At 52.9% G+C, this 9,615-nt stretch overlaps 1 long non-coding RNA gene across 5 annotated transcripts; it reads right to left on the reverse strand.

Moving 5' to 3' along the window:
* Positions 1-3,281: 3,281 nt before the first annotated feature.
* On the reverse strand, positions 3,282-9,528 carry LOC115304867. 5 transcript variants are annotated; one of them, XR_003914644.1, is made up of 8 exons: positions 9,433-9,528; positions 8,310-8,653; positions 7,854-8,088; positions 6,214-6,294; positions 5,860-5,948; positions 5,502-5,600; positions 4,992-5,058; positions 3,282-3,364 (listed from the first exon to the last, which is right to left on the reverse strand). It is a non-coding gene; the product is annotated as an uncharacterized LOC115304867 (long non-coding RNA). The 5 variants fall into 5 exon arrangements; XR_003914651.1 differs by lacking the exon at positions 7,854-8,088; XR_003914646.1 differs by lacking the exon at positions 5,502-5,600.
* Between the last annotated feature and the right edge of the window lie 87 nt (positions 9,529-9,615).

A 9,615-nucleotide genomic window follows, 5' to 3' on the forward strand; every position in this document is an offset into this window, starting at 1 on the left:
CTTTTTGAGACTCAGAGTCTAAAGTGTTTGTATTTCATTTGTGTCCAGATGTATGTTTAAATAAGTGTGACAAATTATGCCTTTCTGTGTTTGAACAGCTCAATCATTTCTTTATGGGGCACTGTTCTGGGTCAGTCCCTCAGGTGGCTCATTAGCAGCTAATCATCCTTGTGCTTGGGGGTGGCAGACTTCTGGCTATGTCTCCTGCAGCAGCCATCTTTTGCCCCCACCTCCCTCTGTCCCTGTGCTGAGTCCTGGGGTGGACAACAACAATGCAGGATGGGCCATCTCTCTCCAGGGAGGAAACTGGGGGCTAGGTGTCCAGGGCACCCAATACCAGGCTCTTGACAGCCTCCCTCTTGTCTTCAGTCCTTTACATCTCACCCCAGCCCTAATATCACCCTCACCCAAAAGCCAAAATAACTTTCAAGAGGACTGTGGTCTAGAATAGCAAAGAGGTAAGTGGGATTTGTGAAACCACAGGCAGGTTCATCCAGTGAGGGATGAACAGAGAGAGATCAAGCGAAGGTACAGGCACAGGGTCCTACACACTGGACCACCAGTGGTATGAGTCTTTAAAAGTGCCTAGTCATCATGACTCCTCTTATTTTCCTTACAATGGAAGCAGTTCCCCTCTTGTGTAAAGCTAAACTCCCATCTGAGTCCCAGATTCAGTTTTCTTTCTGTCTCTTCAGACAGCCATATCCATCACTGTTCTCTCAATATTTATTTGTGTATCTCTTCTCCTTCCTCTCCACTAGTTCCAGGGATCAGCAAATAACCATGCTCTATTCTTTCCCATCTCCAAAGAAATGGAGAACACCCTCCCTCAACCGTTCCTCCTTTCAGCTACTGCCCTATCTTTTCTCCTCCCTATTCAGGGCCAAACTTCTTAGAGAAGACTTCATTGTCTGCTGATCTCACACTGAGTCCTCAACCCCTTGTGATTTGACCTTGCCTCTCCATGCTACTGACATCTGTGAGGGAGGTTACCTACCTCTGGCTAAGCCCACTTAACAGTCTCAGTCTGGCTTGAACTCCGGGTAGCCTTCAGACTACAGTCGACCACTCACTGTCTCTCAGCAGGTCAGTGCCATACACTCCTACATGCTGGCTGCTTCTCTTCTACCCCAAGCCTCTCTGTTTTCCTCACCACCTGGGCAGCCTCACCTGCTTCTGTAGACTGTATTAACATGCACGTGTTCATGACTCCCCATCCCTTATCTTTGGTTCAGATCTGTCTCCTGAGCTCCAGGCATGAACAGCTTGATGCCTATCCATTAGACAGCTGAACCTGGATATTTTACAGACACCTCAAACTCAACATGTCCCAAACTGAAAACTGAACAGCTTTTTATTCTCACCAAACCTGCTCCTCCACCAGAGTTTCTGACCAAATAACAGGCAAAGTTGCCTAAGCCAGAACCTGGGCGTCATCCTCAACATGTTTCTGTTGACTCTTAACTCCAGTAATTCCCAAATCTTGTGGATTTGGTTCCCGAAAGCATCTGCTTTAAAAAGAATTAATTTTGATTAGATAATATGTCACACAGCACAAAATTCAAAGAGCACACAAGAAATACAGAGAAAAAGAAAAGCTTTCCTACTTCTGTCCTGGACCCTTTGGTGTTCTCTCCAGGGACATTCACCAATAAAAGTTTATTTATCCTTCCAAAAATATTCTGAATATCCAAGCATATGTATGTATATATTCCTCTTAAAAAGACATATGAAGGCACAGTTTATTAGAAAAAAGTTTCACTTTTGCATTTAATACAATTTGAAGATTATTCCATACCAATATAAAATCTTCCAGTTGTCTCTGCCTCTTGGGACCCTACTGCATTACAGAAGGAGGTTCCTAACTGCTCTTTTTGCACCAAGTCTTGATCTTCTTCAACCTGTCATCCACACTATGGCCAGAATGATGGTAAGATGGTAAGATGCAACTCCTGCCCCTAAGTGTGGTCTTCTGGAAGCCCTCCATGAGCTGACCCCAGGCAACCTCCAGCCTCCTCACACCTCTCTTCTCTCAGGCTCTATTTGTCCAAGCTGGATTTCTATCAGTTCTTGGATAATGCTCAGTTCTTCTTGTTCTTGGCCTTCACAATCTCTGGACCTTTCTACCACCCTGCACCCACTCTCCCTTCCATCTTCGTAACTTTTATTCATCCTGTTGGTCTCAGCCTCATGGTCATCCATCGGTTGTGTGTGTATTTGTGGGGGTGCAGACCCATAGGCAAGGTGAAAGCTCACCTACTCTGTATTTCCAACCTACCTATATTTTCTTTTTAATTACACACCCCACACCTTATTGTACTTATTTGTTCAATGTCTGTCTTCCTTAGTAGACTATAAGCTCCACAAAGACAAAGATGGTGTCTATTTTATTCATCATTGTGTTCCCAGTGTCTGGCGTAATTCCTAGTACAATGTAGTGTGCAATAAATATTCATTAACTAGATCTATGAATGATTGACCTATTTTTATTCTACGCTGTCTCGCTGGCCACACTTGAGTCTTTTTTCCACCCATCAAAGGTGGTACAAAAATACTTGCCTTTGAGTGTGGTAAGTAAAGACAAGCACACAATATGGGTAGAAACGCTTTGGAAAGGATAAAAAAAAAAACAATGCAAATGTAAGTGATCATTGGGAAATCTTTTCAGGTTAAATATACGTGTGTGTGTGAGAGAGAGAGAGGAAGAGAGGGAGAGAGACAGAAGAGAGAGGGAAGGAGGAGGAGGCTGAGGAGGAGGAAGAGATGCGCAGTGTCATAAAAAAGAGAGAAACGGGGGAAGAACCCCAGCAGCAAAGCTCTGGAACGGATCTTACTGAACCTCTCATGTGCGGTACCCTCCAGAGGAAGCATTCAAGGCAACAGACAAGACTCCACACCTGCCCTCCGGAGCCCAGGTGAGAAAGGAAAGGAAACACGCACAGACGTCGCGATTCTCACAGCAGATGCAGCAAGTGAACTGTGTGCTGAAGGGTAAAATAGTTGGCAGATGTTTTGCGCTGCCAGGCAGATGCCAGCTTTATATACGGGCTCCAGAGACAGGGACGGGGAACGGGACAAAAGGAAGTCTGATGGCCCTGCCTCAGGAGTTCTTCGGGTACCCCCAAACGGCTACCATTCTCCTTCCCTGTCTCTTCCCTCCCTGGTTACTTTAAAAGATAGAAAGCAGAAAACTCGCTCCTGTGCGCTTCACAGACCAGAGGCGGGGAGGGTTTGGGCCCACCGGTATCACTGGACTTTAAAAAATATGTCCCCTCCCCGCTGTTTGCAAACTGTTTTATTGACAAGTTTCTGGGTTCTGGTGAAGAATGGTGGTGCAGCCCCTGAAGAATGATCTGCCTGCAGCCTTGGGAAGGAAGGGCAAAGGTCAGTGTCCCTCCTTGGTGCTGCGCCCGAGAAACGCAAGATAAGGTCTGGGGCACTGAGACCCAGGCCAGGGGAGAGCAGAACGGAGAGATGACGGTAGTTAGCGCTGGCTCTGTGGGTCGCTGGGCGGATGCGCAAGGCAGAGACCAGCAGCGAGAGGGAGGGCAGATTATGGGCCCTGGCACACCCGAGATCACTCAATGGGCAGGGTGTCGATAGTCATTCTAAGAGGCTAATAGCCCATTCTCAGAGGCTAATGAAGGAAAAATGAGAAGTGTTCAGGGAAAGGAATACTTCGGTACACTGAGTGCTGTCACATCAACAAGGGAGGCTGGGTAACGTGGCCCCTCTCTGCTGGGGGGCGGGGAGCCAGGCGGGAGCCACCTGGGGCAGGACTGGACACACCCGCCTTTGTCTGTGCCACTTCTTTGTTAACCCTGGCACTGGGGAGGCGGCAGTTATGGCCATGGGGCCCCAGGGAATGAGGCTTGTGCAAGGCCAGGCTGCAGCTGGAGGGAGTGACTGTGGGTTCCCGCTCTGGTGGAGGCAGCACTGGGCTGCTCGGAGAGGGGAATCCGCGTGTCTGTGGGCATGCGCATGCGCGGGGTTGCCTCTCAAAGCACTGCTCTCTACCAGGAGTTTTTCGTCCCTCCGGTCCTTCTGCTGGACATGCTCCCCTAACTGCTTCCTGAGCAGGCTGTGGAGCCCTTTAGGGATGACATGGGCAGGTAAAACTCGATTTCAGTACCCCCCGGAGTATTAGCTGATGACTTCTGCCGTGTCCACCTGCCAAGGCTCTGACAGTAGGATCAGCACACACATGAGAGCACGTGGGTCACTAAGATCTTACTGCTGTCACAGGTGGTCACGGCAGTATCCCTGCCTCCCCCTAGTTCACTTCTCCAATGCTCTCGCTCCCTCTGCTGTTCCTCTACCGGAACTGAGCACCTCCTTCTGATTAAGAGATAACAAGGTCCGTGAAAGAGATAAATCAGTGACTGTGGCTCCATGAGGTGACTCCTGACCTTAGAGACTCTCTCCACCCTGGGTCAGAGGGCATCACCCCCAGATGAGTGGCTGGTCCCTCCTCCCAAGGACTCCCAGACTCCAGCGCCTGCTCACTCGGCATCAACCAGGCGCAGAGAGGACAGGGGCAGATTGTTCTTCCTTTGTCTGGGCATGAGGAAGTGTCTGCCTCCTCACCTCCTTCCCTCCACGTGTGAGCCTGGTGGGCAAGAGGACAGCTCCCAGCGGCCTCTGTCCCAGCACACTCTAGACCTTAGGTCCCAGGCCAGCTGGGAGTGGGCGCTCAGGATCGGAGGGTGGGATGGAGGGAGGGGCTTCACCACACATACCGCACCCTCCCCTTCACCCCAGCTGCTCACTCCTCACCTTTTGCAGGCTAATGAATCTTCCAAGGGCGGAAGTCATTTTCTCTTTGTGTGTGTGTGGGCTGGGGATTAACAAACACCCTCCCTCCTCCCAGCACACACACACATGCACACACAGGGTTCCCTGTGTTCCCTGGTCACCTCCCAGGCCCCTTTCTGCACAGTGACCCACCTTTGCCTTTGGGACCTTGGAAAGGAAATGTACCCACTAAATACCTTGCAATTTCCTTGGCACAGATCATTCTCCATAAGACACAATTCAGCATATATTCTACCCCAGGTGCTGTGATGGGGAGAAAGAAGACATGATGTGCTTTCACCTCCTCCTGTGAGGCTCTGCTGACAGGGAGAAGGCAGGGGAGGGGACAGCATGGATGCAGTGCTATCCTTTACACAAGGCAATGAAGATAGGAGATGGAGCCCAGAGGAGGTGGGACCAGCCCTGGGAGAGCGAGGATGGACGCAGAGGGAGTACTAGAGAATGGGATTTTGAGTTGAGCTTCAAGGCATGAGCTGGAATCTATGAGCCAGATAACTAACTGAAGCCTCTTCCAGAACTGGGGCAGGATTGATGTGGTTACGAGGCCCTGTGTAAAGGAAATGCCACGGACCCTGTTTCCTCCCTATTCAGTTCAACGGTGAGCAAAGGAGTTGGATGGAACCGTCTCTTTGGGAGGGACAAGGGTGAAGGGTGAGGTCCGTGGGCTGAACAGTACAGAAACCCACCCTGTGCAGATGGCAGCAGCCTGAGGTTGGATCTGCTCTGGTCCCACGGAGGGGGAGGGGAGGATTTGCCCAGAGAGGGTGAGCCGGCTACTGAAAGGGCTTCGTGACACAAAAAGAACAGAAGAGAGGGACAAAAGAACAGGAACAGGGGCTATCACCATGCATTTGCCAAGGGACCGGAGCCCCCCTCGGGCTCACCCCACGATCACAGGGAGCCTGTATGCCAGCTCTTGTCAGCCTGTCATAGACAGGCCGCTTGGGCCCAGAGAGGGTGAGCTCCTCACCCAAGATCACATGAGTATGACTGTGCTCGCTTTGTGGACGGGAGACCGAAGCTCAGAGGGGTGGACTGATTTACCCAAGACCAACTGGTGATTAGCAGTCTGACTTCAAACCCAGGTGTATCTGATCTCAAGTCCCGTGCTCCTTCCGCTACGAGATTCAGGGCTGCTGAAACAAGAGAGTTGACAGTTTTCTACTAGAAAGTTATTTCCTGGGTGTTTTGATATCAAATGCTCCCACCCAAGCCAAGATGATAAAGCAAATGACTGGCATTCGTGCGATGCCGTAGGGCACATAAAGCCTTTTGTGCCCATTACCTTCTCTAACCCAAATAACAACCCCTGTAGAGTAAATGGGCCAGAATTACTATCTTCGTTTTACAGATAAGGAAGCCGATAGTCAGAGAGATTGTATGATTGAGGTCACAGACCCCACCAACGCAGTGCAGGACAATAACTCGGGCTTCTGGGCTTCTGGAGAGATCTGTCCCCACAACAGCTCCCTTGCTCACCTGTATGGAGAGATGGGCAAATCCAGACCTGGGAGGGGGGCCAGCACCCTCTACACCCTGTCTGGAGCAAGGGCTGCCTCAGAGGGTAGAACTCAGAGTTACCCAGCTAGCTCATGGCACTTGCACAACTATGACAGTAAATGTTTTAGTACATCCATTAGCCCTCCTTGACAATGTGTGCACAACCTTGAAGAACACCCTAGCACCTTCGTCATAGACCCGTCATAGACCTGTGCTCTGCTGTCTCCTGTACTCTGGTCCATGTGTGAGGATTTTAGGCCCAGCCCTGACTGCGTAATGGTTCCTGGACTTCCCTGTAGCTTGGGGACACATCAGAGTCTGTGCTTGGGAACTGGGAACCTCAGCAAGGCCAGAGAAGAGGGAGGGGTGGGGGAGGGGAGCCAGTGATCTGAGACCTGTCCCCAGGGCACAGCATGAGGATGGCTTGCTTGCTGATTCCCCAGGGTCTGTGAGCAGATCCCTATCAGGGATTCCACCAAGCGCCCCCTACACTTGCCAGTTACCTGCGCACACATATGGAAATAACTCCCACATTCCCATGTTCACTCTCATGTCCACACGGAGGGGGCACCATGTGGGGGGAGCCTGTGCCTTGTGGGCCCTTGTTGGGGGGGGGGGTTACACAACAGCTGAGATCATTTTATTTGCTAGTCTCTCTTATTGTAGTGGCTGGCTGACCAGTGACCTCAGGCTCCTGGTGCCTCAGTAGGTCCAGTATTGCCCAACAGCCTTCTGGAGAATGCTCTGTTTGGCTTGAGTCCCTCCCTTGTCCCTGCTGGCCCCTTGGCCCCCGCGTCTCCACCTTGCTCCCAGCCTCCCACCACACCCTGCTCAGGTATCTGCCCCAGAATCTGCCTTGCCGTGTGGGGAGGCCTCCCCCCGTCCCTGCTGCGGTCCATCCAAGTCCAGCTTTGGGAAGAGAAGCCCCAGTTCCTGCCCAGGTCTGCCTCCCGGGGTCCTGTCCCCAGGCCTCAGCACATTTCTGCCTTCCCTGTTCTGCTCCTTGCCAGCTGCCCCTTGAGTCCCCTGCCCTGGGCTCTCAGACCTTCGGGAGGCCGGAAGCAGCCAGCTCGCCGCCCATTTCCCCCCCCTCCCGCTGTGCACGTGCCTGTATGCATTCAACAATCGCCCTGACTTTTAGAACGAGTCTGGCATTTTGCTTGGTTTTTATGACAGAGGTGCTGGGGTGTCTGCGTGAGCGCTGGAGCTAAATAAATAGAATTTGAAAGTGTTCTTATCACGGCCTGTTGCCCTTTCGCTGAGTTTGTTGGGGTGGGGACAGAAGCATAAGAGGTGCAGGTGGGGACAAATGAGGGGGGAATTGCTGATAAAGGGCTGCCACGGAGGGCTGCTTCTGGAGAAGGCTGTGGCTTCCAGCTTGAACACATGCTTTGGGTTTGGATTTTTAGTAACAGTGATCTGATTTGGGATAATGACTGGGCCCTTTCTCCTGAGCCCTAAACTGAGGCTGTTTATTCTGGGCCTAGGGGCTCCACACCTCCCCACCCCCAACACACCCTGAGCCAGCCCTGCCCCACCTTGGCCCAGGACCACAGCCTCCTCTTGGCTATCAGCGCTCAGGAAGTCGTTGTGGTGGGGGAGCTGGACCCTCTCCCCACCTAGAACGCTGGGGGGGGTCCCAGGACCCTGCATTTGTAAGGCTAGAGAGTGATCAGAAGCCTTGTGGCCCCACGTTCTGCCTGCTGACCTCTCTTCTGTGCTTGGTGGAGCATCTGCCCTGGTGATTCAGAGACAAAGACAGACACGTTCCTCCTGAGAGAGAGGAGGTTGCTGTAAGCGCCATCCTTTCTGCACCTGAAAACCGATGGAGCGGGGGCTGTCTTGGGGAGCAGAGTGTGGAAGGGAACAGGAAAACTTGAGAACTTAAAAGAGTCCTTTTTGCAGATCAGGAAACTCAAAGGTAAGTGACTCGGCCAAGTTCTCACAGCGATTTCTGGTCCAAGTAGGGGTTGGAATGCAGCCGTCCTGGTTACCTGTCTTGCTCTCCTTCACCTTTCCCAGAAACCAGCCTCGTGGTGCATCCGTCATATCTGGAAAGGTCTTTGAGGGCTGCAGACTCTTCAGCCTCTTCCACGGCTGTCTTCCGCACCCGCTAGAGAGGAGCCCAGGGCCGGGTACGGTGGGGTGACAGAGGGTGGTGCAGGCTGCTGAGCGGAGCGGTCCAGCTTTGGGAGGGAGAGGCCTCAGGGTCCAGGGAAGAAGCAGCAGGAGGCTGGGGCAGTGTGGCCAGCCGGAGGGCTGTCAACCTGGACGCCCTCCTTCACAGGGCTGTGTCTCCTGAGCATCTGGCCCAGGCCTTGGGCCGCAGGACTCCAGCCTGTGGAGGCCTCAGGAGAAAGTTAGGGGCAGGTCAGAGCCCGGTGGGGCTCCTTCTAAAGCTTCGCCTTCCAGATGGGGGTTTAGGAAACAAGATGCTCTGAGGGGTTGCAGGAGGGGCTGCCAACCCAGGGAGAGGGCTCAGGGCAGGCTCAGAATATTTTCCATTCGAGGCAGGGCAGGAGGGGAGGGGAGAATGGCTGGCCACGGAGGCACATGGTCAGGGGTTGAGGAGGCTGCTCCTCCACATCCCACAGCCCGTATGCCCACCTATGCCCTTTGGGCACTTTCTGCAAAGGGATCAGCATCCACAAGAACCAATGCCTTTGAAGTTGAAAACCTGCAGACTCCTAGGAGACCCCAGAATACCTATGCACCCACCACAGCCGCTCGAAAATCTTGCTGTGACCTCTCGGTTTATGTGACATAAATATTTTGTTCAGAACTGCATGCGCAATACCGCGCACATTGCCTGTCTGAGGTGGCGCTGGCAGTACGATACCGTGGGTCACTGCCTCTGCCCCCTCCCCGGGGCCCTGTTTCTGCCACCAGCTCGGTGCCCCCCGCGGTGTTCTTCTGGGCTCCAACCAGATGTCTCTGAGCAGCAGACAGAGGCTGGGGCTCCTGGGCAGGCCCCCTGTGGTGTAAGCCAAGGCTGCAGGGTGTGGGAAGGAGGGCCAAGGGATGCCTCAAAGACACCCCAAAGGGATAGGGCCGCACTTAGCAACTGGGGTTGGGGAGACAAAAGCCACACTTTGGGCAGAAGTGGGACCTCCTGACCTGTGAAAGCTGAAGGGACTGTGCACCCACAGAACCGCATGTGACTCCTCTCTGTGCAGAATCACAGAATGTTTGAGTTGAAAAGGACCTTGGAGGGTCTCAGGCACAAGTGGCCCCCCAGGCAGCCCCCCCATCCCACACTAGAGCCCCGTGCCCCTGGCTCCCGGCAGGTGCTCGGCAGTC

Source organism: Suricata suricatta, chromosome 2, assembly GCF_006229205.1.
Source record: "Suricata suricatta isolate VVHF042 chromosome 2, meerkat_22Aug2017_6uvM2_HiC, whole genome shotgun sequence".
Taxonomy (NCBI): domain Eukaryota; kingdom Metazoa; phylum Chordata; class Mammalia; order Carnivora; family Herpestidae; genus Suricata; species Suricata suricatta.